The sequence below is a fragment of the Chenopodium quinoa genome, unplaced genomic scaffold, assembly GCF_001683475.1.
Source record: "Chenopodium quinoa cultivar QQ74 unplaced genomic scaffold, ASM168347v1, whole genome shotgun sequence".
Taxonomy (NCBI): domain Eukaryota; kingdom Viridiplantae; phylum Streptophyta; class Magnoliopsida; order Caryophyllales; family Amaranthaceae; genus Chenopodium; species Chenopodium quinoa.
The window spans coordinates 1,729,897-1,747,891 of record NW_018742730.1 but is presented as its reverse complement, the minus strand read 5'-3'; the positions used below and the strand labels follow the sequence as shown (position 1 = coordinate 1,747,891).

The 17,995-nt window shown below is 42.9% G+C and overlaps 1 long non-coding RNA gene across 1 annotated transcript; it reads right to left on the bottom strand.

Annotated features, from left to right (window-relative positions):
- Window positions 1-1,073: 1,073 nt before the first annotated feature.
- LOC110723410 lies at window positions 1,074-3,234 on the bottom strand. The gene is made up of 2 exons (XR_002511730.1): window positions 2,963-3,234; window positions 1,074-1,291 (listed from the first exon to the last, which is right to left on the bottom strand). It is a non-coding gene; the product is annotated as an uncharacterized LOC110723410 (long non-coding RNA).
- Between the last annotated feature and the right edge of the window lie 14,761 nt (window positions 3,235-17,995).

Genomic DNA, 17,995 nt, shown 5'->3' with positions numbered 1-17,995 from the left:
ACTCACATTCTCGATACGTCCGATTCTTTCTTCGTACTCTTTTAAGGGTTGCTCCTCGTTGTTTTCCTCGTGGACATTTTCTTCGTGGACCATTTCATTTCTTACAAAAACATCGTTCTGGGTTCCTTTGGAGACATCGGTAGTTCCCTTGTAACTTGCCATTCTGCACATCAAATGTGATTAAGAAAACTAAGAATGGAAAAATAAGCCCCTTTATCCCGTTCCTACACTCACACTCAATTCTATATTTTTTTTAATGTATTTTATTAGCTAGTGATCTTATTCTAAAAATTTATTCAACTTTATATATAAATGTAAAACCAGTAGGGTTTCACACAGTGGCGATTCCAGAAATTTTTTGTTATGGGTTCGAAATTGCTAAACACATATTTCGTATGTGAATGAATTCAAATAACATAATTTAAAATACATTACAATTGATAATTTGGGTGTGCACATTTGTAATACAAGTGCAAAATAATAAAAATTTATAATTAAACTTGACAAGTCTCCAAATTTTGGAACGATTATATATCTACAATCTCTACAAATCTGAACTAGAAAAAAATTGAATCTTCAATGTAATCATATTTCATGGTTAAGGTATTTTGGATAATGGGGAACTGGGGTATTAAGCATGGAAAAGCCAAAGAAACAAAATAAAAGCCCAAAAAAAAACAAGAAAGAGAAAGAAATAAACCTAAAATAAAAGGAAAATCATAACATAGTGCCAGGCAAACTCGAACCTGCAACCTTCAAGAAAAAGTAATGGACTTCAACCGCTGGGCCGCGTTAGAAGTTCAACACATATTAGTAAATTATATTTTATTTATCTCAACTTTTTTGCAAAGAAAACTTATCAGAATTTTTCAGATCCAGTATGGGTTCAGCTGAACCCACTGAACCCATACAAGAATCGCCACTGGTTTCACAGGAACCATTGCTCTGATACCACGCTGTAACACCCCGACCTCTAATTCAGTTATTAAGAGAATCTTAGCAGCGGAATTAACCTAACACGGTCGGGACGTCACTGCCGTAAATCCCTTACGAGATTTACAAGGCAACAGTCATACTTAATTAACAAACTTGATTTATAAAACATAGTAATCTATTTATTACAAACATTATTCTTAATTTTTTTTATAATAGAAAATCCTATCTTATCACAAACTTACTAAGTAGCTTAGTCTTACTATTCAAATTAAACAACTTAAAACTAAACTACTATTAAGTGATAACTGAAAATAAAATCCTCGCTACTACTCGTCTCCATCATCCTCAGCATTACCTAAAACATAAAACATAAAAACGGGTGAGCCGAAGACTCAGTAACGAACTACTCTAGTAGTGTAACATCATTTCAATTCATTTTAGTTAACAAAACAGGGAGAATGGAATATCTTAAAACATTTAATAAAATTCATATAATGATACATATAACTTTCATATTAACATGCTAGTCGCTGACAAGTATGACATGGCGGAACGTCTTCCGCGATGCGCCGGTGCCCATAACATAGAGCAGATGCTCGACATAGTTGGGCTAATGCCCCATGGGTACATGCATGACCGAGAAGTAACCTGTAAACATATACTGCCAGACGGACTAGGTCTTTCAATGTTATTTATCATGTTGTGTAACTTTAACATAAGTCATTCATAGATTCATGACATACTTTCGTAAGATCCAAAGATCAATAAAACAACGTATATCAATAAAATCATTCTAAATCATTAAACTGAAGTACATTAATAAACACGTTCATCATCCCGTAAGTCATTAAATCCAGAAATATAAATAACTTTCAAAAATGACATCATGTTTTTATAAACACATTTCGAAGAGGATTGCGGGTACTAGCAATAGTCGTTATTTCAATTTACAGTTTAATAACCTTCATGTAAGCTTTTGTTTATCGTTCTCACTTAGCTCCAAGGTACGATTTCTCTTTATAAAACAAGAATTTAAAGTATCGTATTAGTAAGGAAAAATGTTAATCCTATAAACTCTTTCACTACAAGAAAATAACCTTGTCGTAGTTATTATTTTAACCTTTAGTATCGATTGTAATTGCAACAAAAAGCTTTCCCAACGAATGGTCATTCGATACAATATCCCCCGTTGTCTTAGCCTTTAGTAGTGGTTTTCAATATCGCTGGGATTGGCCTCAATAATCGATACGAAAAACTACATCAAATCGTGGTGATTATTGTAGCGATTACAATCGCTATAAATGTTCAACTCATTTTCTTCAAAAAAAAAAAAACATGCGTATGATCTTTACAAGATTCGAACATGCAACCTCAAACTCTTATATTAAATGTTTCAACAATAAGTTATGACATATTTTATGTATTCTTTGTCAAACAATATTTATATATCTAGTGTTGAAAAGGCTTTTCGTATCGATTTTTAGGATTTAGTGGCGATTGTAAATGATACGATTTCTCAAAATTATATAAATGTGTAAAAAATAGTGTGGATATGTATTATTATGTTTTCCGTATCGATTTTACATGGAAAAACCATGGCGACTATAAAATGATACGACTTCCTTAATTAATTCACAAACAGACTTGCATATTGTAGCGAATGTAGAACCACTACGAAATAATCGCTACGAAAAGACATTTTTCTTGTAGTGTTTAATTATAAAATTACTTGATTACTATTTAGTGTCAAACCCATTTCTAAAGAGTTAATAATACAAAGTGTAAGATCATCATTTCTTATACAACATAATTTATAGAAAATGAAGCTAAGCACTATACTTTTAAGAGTAACATACATAAGCGTAATCATTAAAAATAAATATTGCTCTGATATTTCAAAATTATTTTATAATCACAAAAGAATTATACTTCATCATTTTCTCATAAAAATAATAAGAGTTGTCTTCAAAGAGTATGATGTCAAGCTTACTGCCAAATTAAAAGCAAAGGAAAGGAGTTAACTTACTTTGGGTATATAAACAAAATAGGTTCACGAGGAGCTTTGAGAATCAATGGAATATCAATTTCTATTTATAGAATCAGGGGGTGTCAAAGTCATCATCCATGAACTCACCATGGAAGTAGTATGAAGATGAAGAAAGAGAAGCTTATAAGTGGGAAAATCGAGTCAAGTCTCTTTGGTTGATTTTAAGAATTAATAGAATTGGGAAGCAGTACCAACGAGGTAAAATTGAAATTGGTCTTTATTACTACTTAGCTTATATATGAAGAAAAGGTGAGTTCGGATGAAACAAAAAGCTTGATCTTATCCAAAGTTACTACTTAGCCGTGAAGGAAGTGCTACGAAGAGGTGGGTTTCGTCTTTTCTGTGTACAAGGGCATTTGCCATTTTTGTGTGAGCAAGGGCATTTGCCATTTTTGTGTGAGCAAGGGCATTTTGGTAATTTTACTCTCTCGAGTAAAATAAGTACAAATTTTGATGCAATCTTTAAACATTTTATGGACCGAAAATACACTTTAAAATAATAATAAATTACTTTCCTTTAAAAATTAGCTTCTGAAATAATATAACCTTAAAATAAAATTTAAAATTAAATATTCGTTCCTGTTAGAATAGAGACAAAACCTTAACTAAGCTAATAAAATAAAATTAGAGTATGATAAATCGGGTTTTAAAATCTCGGGTATTACAGGAGCGCTTAGTGGAATTATTATGGAAGAATAAGAAGGCTAGAAATTAGGTTAAAGAGGGAGAAGAGAATGATTTTTGGTGTAAGACGAGAGAGAATGATTATTGGTGCCCCGAACTGCAGAAATGAGGGTCTTATTTATAGGGAAATTGAGTAGAGGGAACACGCGGAACCCTAAAAAGATAAAAACCCTAAAAATTAACACCGCGACACGGCAGAAAACACCGTGACACGGTGGAAGGTACCGTCAGACGGGGGAAGGCACCGTCACACGGGGAAAAATCCCGTGACGCGGTGGACAACTAGAGTGACACGGGAAATATTTGACCTACGTGAAGTGAAAACGCGTGAAGGGTTTACTCGGAAAAGACACGAGAAAATTCCGTGTCACGAGGTGTGCACCGTGACACGGGAAGACATACCGTGACACGTTGGATTTTTTGCGTCCAAATTCATAAGCGCGTGGGAATGAAACACAAAAAAGACACGGGAAAGCACCGTGACACGGTGAAAAATCCCGTGTCGCGGTACCATACCCCGTGCCATGACATCATCACCCGTGACGCGGGAAATTTACGCGTTAAAAGAGGGCGGAAATAAGCACGGGAATTCCCGTGTCACGGCACCAGGCACCGTGACACGTTGAAAATTTCCGTGTCATGGTACCAGGCCCCGTGCCACGTCACTTTCCCCCGTGACGCGGTGGTTTGGTTGCCTGCGCGACGATTCCAGTTTTTTGCGCGTTTTTCAAATTGCGATAACTTTTGATCCGTAGCTGAGAATAATGCGTATAATATATCATTGGAAATATTATCAAGTCTACTTTCCAATCCAATTTTAATCAGGTCAAAATGATTTTTATATTTTAAGATATGGCTGTTTTAGTGGAAGGGTGTCGGTTTTGGGCCGAGTTTAGTGTTTTGCTCATATCTTTTTCGTTATGGCTCGGAATTGGGCTTATGATTAAATTTTGAATTTGATTGAAGAAAAGGGTTGAGCATTGGATTGAATTGGGTGAAATTGATTTTGAGGGTTTATAATTAGGGGGAAATAGAGCGGAAGAATTAAAAAGAAAAAAAATTTAAAAAATAGGAGTTGAGTGATTGCGGCTTTTATTAGGGTGAAAGTTAATCGAATTCAATCCAAAGTCTAATCCAATTTGAATTAATCCAATTTGAATTAGGAATCAAACTAGTATTAGTAATTGGATTGGATTAAATTTTATTTTAGGGAAATTTCCATTGATACACTTTAGGTATTGACTTTTCTCAGCGGTACCACATTTTTTTTTGACTTCCTGCTGATATACCCCAGTTTATGACTTCATAACTGGCGTGATTAAGTCTGTTAATCAGACGTTACTTGGTTTATTAACATTTTAGGCTTAGTAATAGATAAAATGACTAATATACCCCCTATTTAATCATTTCCCTCCAAATTTTCCCACTTAATTTTGCTGTTATTTCCCTCCAACTTCTCAAACCTTATTCTCTCCCTATAAAACGCCACTTTACCTCTTCTATTCTCCATTAAATTTCTCCTCCATTGCTTCGAACTTATCTCTTCTCCTTTTCTTTTTCTTTTTTTTTTCTGTTGGTCTCTACTCTTCTGACATGGCTGGTTCTGCAGGTAGTGATTCCTCTTCTGGCAACAGATTTGGGAGGTCCATGTGGGTGAGACAAATTCAATGCAACTATAATCCACCAAGACATGCTGATATTAGGGTTTCTGACTCAATTTCTAATCCAGGAAGGTCATATTACAAGTGCAGGCATTGTGGTTTGTTCATGTGGGTTTCTGAAGATCAAATTATAGCAAACCTTGAAGAATCATCCAATTTGAGATTATTAAGAGAGGAATTTATTGATTTCACAGACAGAGCATATGAGTTTGCAAGCTATGTTTATATGGTTGTTAGAATTGCTCTTGTGATGCAACGGACGCTGGAAACACTCCCTTTCGAAGGTCGACTGGAAGGTCCCCGAGGGTACCACAGACTAATTTCTCTAATTTGCTGGCAAAAACACAGTCGGCTGGGGGGTGGGGTAAGCAGCCTCGAAGAGAGGAGCCTGAGCCGTCCAGACGATGGAAGGACGCAAGGGATTACCTTCGGCATAAGCAGCGGGAGCGTGCCGCCTACTCGGACACGGCCTCAACCCCAACTATGTCGGATGATTTTTCACATCATTCTCTCTCCCAACATACCAACACGGCCATCTCCAGCAGAAGTCAGGCTGTCCCCACCCCAACTCCTATTCTAGTTACCCATATTCCAACTCCTATTCTAGCGCAATCACTTCAATATCAACCTCCTCATGGGTTCAATGGCTTGATGCAGCCGAACCCCCAGGCCTACGGACAATATGGGCCATACGGGAAGGTGTACGGACAGCCTCCCTACCTAGTTGGACCATCCGTGCAGCCACAACCCATCGATTGGCAGATGTGCCAACTTACTCTGGGAGACAAGCCACCTCCGTTTTCGCAAGATATTTTAACTGCCCCTCAGCCGCCAAAGGTGAAGAGTGTACTTGTGAGAGCCTATGATGGCACGGGCAACCCAGAAGAACACATCACCTCGTACAGGAACCTGATGTACTTGCAAAGCGTAGATGATGCTACTTGGTGCAAATGCTTTCCGGCCACTCTGAAAGGTGTGGCGCAGGATTGGTTCAACAGTTTGCCGGCCGGAAGTATCAATTGTTTTACTACTCTTAGTTTGCTGTTCGTGGGAAATTTTTCATACAACATACTGCCTCGAAAGACTAGCCTTAACTTAGCGACAATCGTTCAAAGGAAGAATGAGGGGCTACGCTCGTACGTCCAACGATTTAACCAAGAAAAAGCCCAAATTCATAATCTGCCGGACGAAATGGCTTACTCTGAATTTCTCCGGGGATTAAGGCACAATGGTTTTAAATTTGACCTGGTAAGGAAAAAGATTCGGACATACGTAGGTGTCTTGCGGGAAACCGAAGCTTATATTGAAGCGGCGGACTTTTGTTCGCTCACAAAATCAGAAGCGCCGACCAAGGGGGCTGAGAAAAAACTTTCTCAGCAAGACTCGGCTGGCTAAAAGAAAGAAGGAAAAAAGAGAAAGGAAGTCTGGGTGGCTGATGCCCAGCCACATAAGTCCAAGAAGGTCAAGACGTACGAGCCTCAGTTTGAATTCAACAAGGATTGTTATTCTATCTTGATGGAAATCAAGGGTAAGTTTGAATTTGAGAAGCCACAGCCGCTGAGAGGCACGGCTCAGTATAGGAACAAGAACAAGTATTGTCATTACCACAAGGACGTGGGACATGACACAAACGATTGTATCAACTTGAAGAGATTGCTGGACAAGCTAGCCGAGAAGGGCATGCTAAATTCGTATGTGATGATGTCCAAATTCACTTACACACGGACAAACAACACATCCGAGCAAAGATAGAAGAATGATAAGAATAAGGACAAGGAAGATGATGGGAATAGCACTAATTCAGGCTTTGTGGCTGTGATATCAGGAGGATTTGACTCAGGCGGCCTAACTATGAAGGGGATCAAGCAGGACGCCCGAAACTTGGGAAAAGTTATGCAAATGGACTCAGTAAAGGCCGAACCTTTCCCCGAAGTAATCATCAGTGAGGCCGATCGGGGAGAGGTCAAAGCCTTACACAATGATCCCATGGTATTCATTATGAAGATAGCCAATTTGAAGGTCGGACGAATATTGATTGACACGGGTAGCGCGGCTGATATCATCAGCCTGGCTGCCTTGAAGAATCTAAGCTTCCCAGAGGATGCTCTCCAGGACATCACTCACCCGTTGGTTGGATTTGGGGGGAATGTCATCCACCCGGTGGGGCGGATAGATTTACCCGTCCGATTTGGGCAAAAAGGGGAAGGAAGAGATATGGTTGTCCGCTTCTTGGTTGTGAAAGAGCTAACTGGATATAATGTCATACTTGGCCGTCCTACACTGAATGCAGCCAAAGCAGTCATTGTACCTCACCTAATGCTGCTAAAGTTTGAGAAGGACGGACGGGAAAATAGGTACAATCCAAGGAAGTTAGAAGATGGCAAAGGAATGTAATTAGTTGGCGGTTAAACCTACAACGCGTGGACCAAAGGCGCCGAGCCAAAAGAAGAAGGAACCTCACTCCCAACACACCAGGTCGGCCAAAAGCGTAAGGCGGCCAAGATAGAGCAAGCATAGCAGCTAATGACTGTCGGTCGGCCAGAAGAGTTACGACCCCAGCCGGCCGGCAGTCACCAAGATATAGTGCTTGACCCCGATCAACCAGGTCGGACGGTTAGTGTGGGCACTATAGCTTTGGGTGTGCTTGGGGATGAGTTAATTCAATTGCTGAGAGAGTTCAAAGATGTATTTGCATTTGATGTTGGCGAGATGTCAGGTATAAGCCCTGACCTGGCCGTGCATAAGTTGGTTGTAAACCCAACCATTAAGCCTGTCCGCCAGAAGAAGAGGAATCAGGCGGCCGCAGCTGAAGTAAAAAAGCTTCTGGACGCCGGTTTCATTCGGCAATGTTATTACCCAGAATGGGTGGCCAATGTGGTTCTTGTGAAGAAGCCGAATGGAACTTGGAGAATGTGTGTGGATTACACCGACCTGAACAAGGCATGCCCTAAGGATAGCTTTCCCTTGCCCAAAATCGACCGCCTGGTTGATTCAACGGCCGGGCATGCCTGATGAGTTTTATGGACGCATACTCCGGATTCCATCAAATTCCATTATGGGAAGAAGATCAAGAGAAAACAACGTTCGTAACTGAGCAGGGGTTGTACTGTTACAAAGTTATGCCATTCGGCCTTAAGAATGCCCCAGCTACCTTTCAACGACTCGTTAATACAGTCTTCAGAGATCAGCTCGGCCGGAATATGGAGGCGTACATTGATGACATGATTGTCAAGTCAAAAGAACCGGCCGACCATCTGAAGGATCTGCGAGAAACTTTCACCGAACTCAGGCGGCATAAGATGATGTTAAATCCAAAGAAATGTGTCTTTGGTGTTGAGTCCGGTAAATTTCTCAGATTTTTAATTGATCAGCGTGGAATTGAGGCCAACCCTGAAAAGATCCAAGCCGTCATGGACATGAAGTCACAAAGGACAATTAAAGAAGTACAAAGATTGACCGGCTGTTTAGCAGCACTTGGTAGATTTCTGTCAAGATCAGGGGATAAGTGCCGTTATTTCTTTCAAACCATAAAAAAGAAAGCCATGTTTGAGTGGACAGAGGAGGTAGAGGAAGCATTCATACAGCTAAAAGGCCACCTTCATACATTGCCTCGGCTTGTCAGTCCACTCAAGAGTGAGAAGCTATTTATCTATCTTGCCATCTTTGAACACTCTCTAAGTGCCGCCCTGCTTGCTGAACGGGACGGCCACCAGATCCCAATCTACTTTATCAGCCATGTACTTCATAACGCTGAGCTGAGGTATCCCCTATTGAAAAATTTGGCTTGGCATTATACATGGCATTAAAAAAGCTGCGACCATACTTCTTAGCACATTCAATTGTGGTCTACACAGACCAACCTCTGAAGAAGCCATTTACAACTCTAGAGGCAAGTGGTCGTATGCTTAAATGGGCCTTGGAAATGAGAGGCTTTGATATTGCATTTGAGCCAAGAAAAGCAATCAAGGGACAAGCCTTTACTGATTTTTTAGCTGAGATGACTCGGCTGGATCTTCAGCCGGCCGGAGACCAGATTTGGAAGGTGTTCCTGGATGGTAGTGCAACAGCTACTGGTTGTGGTGCAGGCGTCATATGTCAGTCTCCTGAGGGAGATAAGTTTGAGTACGCTCTGAGATTCCAGTTTCAAGCCTCTAATAATGAGACCGAGTACAAAGCCTTCCTGGCCGGCCTTAGAATGTGTAAGGCGGCAGGAGCAACAAAAATTGATGAAAGCTCGAACTCCCTACTTGTAGTCGGCCAGGTGAATGGAGACTTCGAGGCAAGGGATCCGGATATGATGAAATACTTGAAGATTGTAAAGGAGGAGGCTAAGGGCCTAGATCATTTTACTCTACAACAGGTTCCTCGTTCGTCCAATCATCAGGCGGACGCCTGTAGACACCCATTTGTGTCTCCCCAAAACCGAACCCAGTGATGAGTGCCTTTCACGTCGAATCATAATCGAATGAAACGAAAGTGTGGAAAGGTCTAGTGTTGCGAAAAGTTTTATTTCTTTTCTCTTCTCTCTGTTTTTGAAAACTTTATTTTAAGAAAACAGACAATACAGTTTGGTTGGTCCATGATATGGGTACAATAGTGGTGTAGTTGGATGGGGCTTGCAAAGACCTTTCCAACGATATATTATAAGCCCAATTCCGATGAATATTGAGGAAGTTATGGCCAATTTACTAAACTGGGTTTAGTTTGAGTTTTAAGTACGGCCCAATGATCTAGGGGAGGGCCTAATATGATTTATCATTCCTAATGTAATTAGGAATGGTTTTGGTCTTCTAGAACATTCTAGAAGGTTCTTATCATTCTTAATTCAATTAGGATTCTTCAGAGTTTTAATCAAGATCAAATAGCATTTTCGACTGAAATTATATATTTTTTCTTCCAGTACGGGAATTTTATCAGAATTTCGAAAACGCGTTAAAATCCGGTTTGGCGTCCAACTCCAGGCCTTGGCGCCAGACGCCAGCCATTGGCGCTTGGCGCTAGCCACTGGTCCTGGCGCCAATGAGCCAGGGCTGGCGCCAAGGTGGTTCTGTGGTCTCCAGACTCTGTTTTGATAAATTATCTTTTTTGGATGTTTTTCTCTATAAATATCGTATCAAAACTCCGTTTTCATGGACGAATTCACCAACTATCTTCATCATCTAAAATCAATCCTCATCAACTCTCTTCATTCATCAAGGCTTTTAATTAATTCTCTTTATTCTTAAGTTTTTTATTCATCAATTTTCAATAACATTAATTCTTTAGCATTCTTTTCTAAACTTTGCTCTTTAATACAAATTCCGCATTCACAAGATCTAGAAACACCTAGCCATATTCGAAGTTGCCTTCGCCCTAGACGTGAAAGGTCTTAATTTCTGAGGGTTTGGTCCCAAATCTCTATTTCAATTATTTAATTTAATTGTTTTGATTATTATTTTCCTTGAAGTTACTAACGTGTGTATTTTGTAATTAGAAATAGGTACGAGGCATCCAAGTAAGTACTTTAATGGTTTAATTGATTTCATGATGTAGATATCATGCTTAAATTGTTATTTTGATGATTCCTAGTATCATGTCTAGGGTGTTTTTAATATTAAGCATGATTAAAAGTATGATGTTTCCTATGTTCTTTCTAACATTTATAATTATGATTGATGATGATTATTTATTATGTTGCTTGATGTGTATTATTTATTATTGTTATTGCTTGATCACCTTTTATTGCAGGTTAAAGGGAATTGGTATTTGCAATAACGCTTAATAAGATATTTAATAATCTTGTTAGGTTAATTGTGATTATAAATTCAAGTGATCGCCAATAATAGTTTATTTGTACATTAAATTCAATCAACATAGATTAAACAGGTTTAGGGTTAAATTTGTTGATTGTATGTTAGTCAGAAAGCGCACATGAATACGAGCAGAATAAAGTAGAGGCCTATTATTAGGGCAGGTTCAATCTCTTTTAGGTTGGATTTGTACCATCATCCCCTAACCCTTATTTGGTTCATGACCTTATGGAGTTGACGATCTCTTGGATCGTTAAGGGGTGTAACCTTCACCTCGTGAACGGTTTACAAGTTCCTTAAAAACTTGTTGGCGACTCTTTTGCTCTATCTTCTTCCCTTATGGACGCCACCGTACTTTAGTATATGATCACAGTGGGGTTCAAGCTAGTGGGATTTTAAAGGCTTGAAATTATTCCCTACAACGCCCTCTCTAAATTAGCATCCTCAGCATCATGTGATACCCCCAGGTCGGTATTTTATGAGGTAAAAGAAAGGAGGAGTATTGATGCTGAGCCAGTACATATCATTGATAGAAGCTCCACTTGGATGGACGGGATCATATCTTACCTAAAGGATGGATTACTCCCGGACGATCCTAAAGAGAGCTGGCTGATGAAAAAGAGGGTGGCCTGGTTTGAAATGAAGCAAGGAGAGTTGTTTAAAAAGGCATTTGTGAAGCCGTACATGAAGTGCATCACTCCTGAGAAGGGGCATGATGTCTTGGATGATCTTCACCAGGGGCAGTGCGGCTCTTATATTGGAGGACGAGCCTTGGCTGAAAAGGCTGCCCATCTGGGCTACTACTGGCCGAGTTTAAAGTCGGACGCCATGGAAATGGTAAAGAAGTGTGACAAGTGCTAGAGATTTGCAACCTTGATCCACCAACCCGCCAACAGTCTTTCGGCCATCAGTAGTCCGCTCCCCTTTGCCAAATGGGGGATGGATATTTTAGGACCCTACACACCAGCATCTGGTCAAAGGCGTTATGTGTTTGTAGCGGTAGATTACTTCACAAAGTGGGTGGAAGCCGAGGCTGTCCGGGGCATCAAGTGGACGGATGTTTCAGCCTTCATATGGAAGAGTATCATTACACGCTTTGGCGTTCCTCAGTCTATGGTGTTCGACAATGGACCCCAGTTCGAAACGCCTCAACTCAAAGAGTGGTTGGAGGACCAAAGCATAGCTCATTTCTTTGCTTCGGTCGACCGACCACAAGCCAATGGTCAGGTAGAGGCATACAACAGGTTGATCTCCAATGGAATTAAGCGCAAGCTTGAAAGGGCAGGCGGCTTATGGGCTGATGAGTTGGTTAATGTGCTATGGTCCATATGAACCACGGCCAAGAGTTCCACAGGAGAAACTCCATTCATCCTGGTCTATGGCGCCGAGGCTGTCCTCCCAATTGAGATGTATGAGCCCACCCTTAGGGTGATGCTATATGATGAAGCGGCTAATTAGGAAGCCATGAAGACCGCCCTAGACTTCCTTCCTGAAGCTAGGGGCAACGCGGCGCTTAGACACGAAATCTATCGTCTAAGGATGACAAGGGCATACAATCGCCGAGTGTCAAAGCGGCCGATAAAATTGGGAGATCTGGTTCTAAGGAAGATGGAGGCTGTGGGACGGGCAAATGAAGATGGAAAACTGACCCTAAACTGGGAAGGGCCGTATCGAGTCAGGGAAGAAGTCCGAGATGGAACTTACCGTCTTGAAGCCATGAACGACCGACCTATTCCGCATACACGGAACACAGACAATTTGAAGAAATATTATGTTTAAGTGTAAGTACTTAGCCAAAAGCTGTATATACATCTAGGTCTGTGACCGAGCAATGTAAGCCGTACGACCCCAACAATGTAATTTTGACAAATTAATGAAAAGCGCATAAATACCGCGTGAAATTTTTGAGTAGGTTGCTTGCAACATAGCAAACCGGTCGCAGAATAAAGTAAATTAAATAAAATAAAAATGAGAGATTTGACCCTGAGTCGCATGTATACGTCCGTCCCTCACTGAGGCGGACAGAAAAGGTAAGGTACCCGAGGAAACCCATCTAATGGGGCAAGGGCATACCTAGGCATTCCAGCTCAGCCAAACTTAGAAATTTTAAGTTGAGATCACACTTGAAATTTTCTGAGCGCGTCCGAAAGATAGTTTCAACGGACAAACTCGCATAAAGCCAATCGAACGGCCAAATAATGTGTTGATTCGGCGTACCACCTAGTCCAAGGGCAATCATTACTATGATTTGATTGACTTGCTAGTAGTCATACCCCCCAAGGTATAAATTCTACCAAGTCAATCAAACCACTTAAAATATGGACTAGGCGAACGCCGAATAAAGGGGCATATCCCCCCAATTGTACGAATGTACAAAAACGTAAAAAAGTACGCGTACGAAAAAGAAAAATTTGCAAAGTATGAAGCAAAATAGAAAAGCTGAATTAATAAAAAGACCGCTCAAAAGGCGGTAAAGTATCTTACATAAAACTGCTCGAAAAGGCGGCTGGAAAAGTCAAAAAAAATATACATAAATAGAACTTAAGGGCAGAAAAAGCTGAAAATCAGGGGGCGGCTGGGGTTGAAGCTGGATCGGTCGAAGCTGGATCCTGGACTTGGGTGGGATCTTGAGAAGCGGCAAGAGATGTGTCCTCAGCTGGCACCTCTTTGCTCTCCACTTCACCATCATTGCCGGCCGCCACTACTTCATTTTCCTCATCCTCTGAGGTTGTTGGTGTGGCGTCCAGCTCTGGAGAAGGCTGTCCAGCCTTCTTAGCTTCTTCCCTGAGGCAGACGAAGTTGAGGCGTTTAGTGAAGCGTTCTTGAAAATAGGCAACCTCCCCTTCGTCCACCATGAGCTCGAACGCCTCGAAGAAGTGGCTCTTCAGCCTGTCCTCAGCGTTCTGCTCAATGCGGACGACCTCGTCTGTGCTAGGGGCCCAAGGCGTCTTAAGCTAAAGAGTCAAGTCCTCAACAGACTTCTTCAAAGTCTCCACCTCGGCCCTAAGTGCGTTCGCCTCGTCTAGGGACTCTTTCAAATGTTTCTGGGCCAAGGACACCTCACTTTTGAGCTTCTCTGAAGCCTCAAACCCTTCCTTCCAGCGCTGGCCGTCCAAGAGGGCCTGATCCCTCTCCTGCCTCATAGTGTCCCTGGCTAAGGTCTCTTGTTCGAGGGCCTTACCTAGTTTCACCAGATCCTCTACCTGCCGCGTTGCCTTGTCGGACAGCGTGTTGATCTGGGTATCGAAATATCCGCGCTGGACGGCTGTTTCCCCAGTAACAGCATCCTAGGCCTTCTGGACTTTTCCCCAGGCGCGCTTCAGTTTTTCGTTTTCTTTATCCTTCCATTCAAGGAAGGCGGTCAACCGCAAGAAAAGCTACGCACAAGAAAAACGGGTTAGTGAATCAGAAAACAAAGAAAGGTCCTCAGTTTGAGGGTTGAAAAAGTTACCTCATCGCTGCAATTGATCATGGGGCCGAGGAAGCCCTCATGTATTCCCCGCAGCTTATCTCGCTGCTCAGCAGGGACGACCCGGGCCATGGCTTCCCGCATGGCCTTCTGTCCGCCCCAGTAAGGGACTGGCCAAGAAGCTTCATCTGTAGCTCCTCTGTAATATCTACACGCGGATGCAAAGAGTTTAATTAAAGCTCAGTAAAAAAAACGAAGTAGAGAATTTAAAATTACTCGGACGAACCGTCAGAGAAGCTTGGAGGGGTAGGAAGGTTGAAAGTGAATGACGGGGGCGGCGCAGGCTCACCACCCTCCTCCCCCGTCCGGCCAGGCTGATCACCAGCCGACTGAGAGGCTTCAAGCCAATCAGATTCGTTGACTCTTTGTACGGGCGGAGTCACTTTTGGCCTGGTCGGTTTTGCCGGGGTCGACTTACCCCTATCGTCCGACTTCTCGGACCTGTCATGATCCGGCATGGCGGTCGGATTTATGGACTTGGAGGACCCGATATCACTCAGCTGGGGTTGTTCTCCTTTGGACTGCTTAGAGGCAGTCCGCGACGTGGTCTTGGCCACAGAGGTGGAATTGGTCTTGGATGCGACCGTCTTCCTTTGCTTGGACGCCCTCTCATCCTTGTCCGTCTTGGATTCAGGGGACGACTGCTTCCTTTTGGACCTTGGGGTCGGAGTTGACAGCTGAAGAGGCAAAAGTTAGCGGGAAAAAAATAAATAAATAAAAAAAAATCAAGATAATACAATTGATTGACCGTGTCTAGTTAGGAAGGAGGTCTCTTCCGTAATACATATACGGACGAAAAGAAGAAATGGAGATGGGTATACTTACTCCTTTAGATTGCTCGTACAGCTTCTGACGAGCCTTGTAGCGAGCCAAGTCAAACTCTGACATGTTTACATCCCCTTTCTGCTCTGAGTCAAGCATCTTGTACGCCTCAGCTGGAAAAGAAAAGGAAAAAGTGTTAGAAAACTCTTCAACGTTAAAAAACCTATATATGTGTAGAAATATGCGTGCATGCGTCCACCTTGGGGCAAGTTCTTGTAGAGGCCATAGGCGGACATGAACGTGGGATCCCGCAGCCAACTGGATAAGGGGACCCAGTTGCTTGGAACACGCTCAGTTTTGCCATTCCTCTTCACCCTCTTGACTTTAAAGTATTCAAGCTGGTGCTCTTGGGCGGGGTGGACGGGTGGCTTATCAAGTTTAAGGTCCCCGCGTCCAAGCTGAATTGGTTCAGCATTGAACTGATTCATCCGCAGATTGAATTCAACATCTTTTTCCTTGATGCGGTAGAATCGGTGCTTCCAGTCACGCCATTTAGAGACGCGGTCGACCACCATCATGCAGTCCCTGCTAGTACTCAGAATAAGCCAGCCGTCCGTTTCAGCGTCCAGCTTGGTCAGTGAGTGCATCTCACAGAAAACTGCAAAGTCCGGCTTGAAGCCTTTGGAGATGCACGTCACCAAATACCCAAAAATGTTTAACAGCTGTTCGTTTTCAGCTAGAAAAGAGCAATGTCGTATTCGTCCAGAACGGTGCGGACAAAGGGGTGGAGAGGAAAGTGCAGTCCGACGTCTAGGGCCACCCTGTAGACGCTGAAAGACCTTTGGCGCGGCAACTCTTCCTCCCAGGCAGCCACAACATGTGACTTCCTTGGGGGCTGAATCTCAAACCCCTCCCCAAGGTGGAGGAATGCCTTGTACTCCTCAATGTTATCATTTAGGTAGCCCAAGGCCGTGATACCCACCGAACAGGCGTACGGGTCCTTAAAGTTGTGGCGTTGGCGACGTCTTCCTCGGCCGCTTTCTCAACCTCTCCCTCCTCCCGTTGAGGAGCGCTCCCAAACTTAGAGGACAACACTCTGTCCAGATCGGCTGCCTCCGCTGAGCTGCGGCTCCTAGAGCTATGGCCGCCCCTGGGGGAGAAAATGTCTTCCAAGGGCATTTTGCCTTTGTCTTTGGCATCGGCCGCATGACTCCCAGTAGGAGGTGCTCTGCGAGGGGGTAGGTCGGACGGTTCATTAATTGAGACCCCAGTTCTTGGCCTGTCCGACCTGCCATATCGGAGATAGAGTTCTAAGGGAGTAGGGACGGACGGCTCAGCGTCCGCCCAAGAAGAGGAAGGAGGTCCTTCACAGAGTAGCAACTCGGCCCCATCCATGACCGAGTTGGCATATTGGGGGAACCTCAACCCCGGAGTACGCCCGGACGTACCCCCTGCAGTAGAAGCGCCCTGAGTTCTTTGGCGCTCCTCGAAAGGGAAGTTACTTCCACGGCCGAGCAGTGAGTGCCCGTGGAAGCGGTCGTAGGAGTAGAAGAAGGGGTCTCTAAGTTAGTATTATTAGGGTCATAAGGAGGCCTAGGGTTCACCAGACTATCGTCTGGATTTCTGGCCGCATGATGATCGTACGTCTGCATCGTCCATGCCATGTTCGACTGCAGGGACAGAGAAAAATGGGTGGAAGTGAGTTGGTACGCACTAGAAATGGACCCACTCCATGAAGGAGACAACTCGTCTCCGTCCACTCTAGACTCCTCAGTCCCAGGAGAACGACTGGCCTCATGAGGAGAAACGGACAAAGCCGAGTGTTGAGCCATATTTTAAATGAAGAATAAAGAAACAAAAAATGAAAGGAAAAGAAAACAGGCGGCCTACCTCTGTACGTGTTGAAAACTTGGAATTCTTGAAGGTTGACCGGAAAACTCAACGAATGTGCCCGGAAAACTCAAAAGCACGGCAGAGCTCTCGAAGATTCAAAGGAAAATACACTTTCTCTCTCTAGAAGCTCTGACTTCTCTCTAGAAAATGTAAAGTTCCAAAGTGCGAAAATGAGGTCAAACCCCTTGTATATATAGGCAAAATTTATGGGGGTAAGACAGTAAATTCATCTTTCCCGCCTAACAAAATTGAACGGTTATAATTTGAAAATTTAACCTAGAATTTGGAGAGCCAAAGAGCAACGCCGTTAAAATAGGCGGAAAAGAAGACGACCTAATAAACGACACGTCCAAAAATAAGTTGACGGAGCTAAAGCTCCCTCCGCAATGGCAAGACGGCCGCATATCCCAAAAGCGAGACGGCCTACCATTGTCCGCGCCATTCGTATAGATAGGCGTTCACTCTAAATTGTCAAGCGAACAGAAATCTGTCAAAACACTAATACACTTGTACGCCCCAAGGCTATTTGAGGTTAGAGGAGTCGGCCTGTAAGCGTACGAGCCACCCCCTCTGAGAGGCAAATGTTGAGGGTAAAAATACCTCGTATACGTGGACCAATCCCGTAGTGACACGTGGCCCAGTTATAGGGTGACACGTGTCACCACGGGAAGATTCCACGCATTCAGCTCAAGAGCACCCAAGGTTTCAGGCCAATCTCGTAGCGACACGTGGCCCAGTTAGAGGGTGACACGTG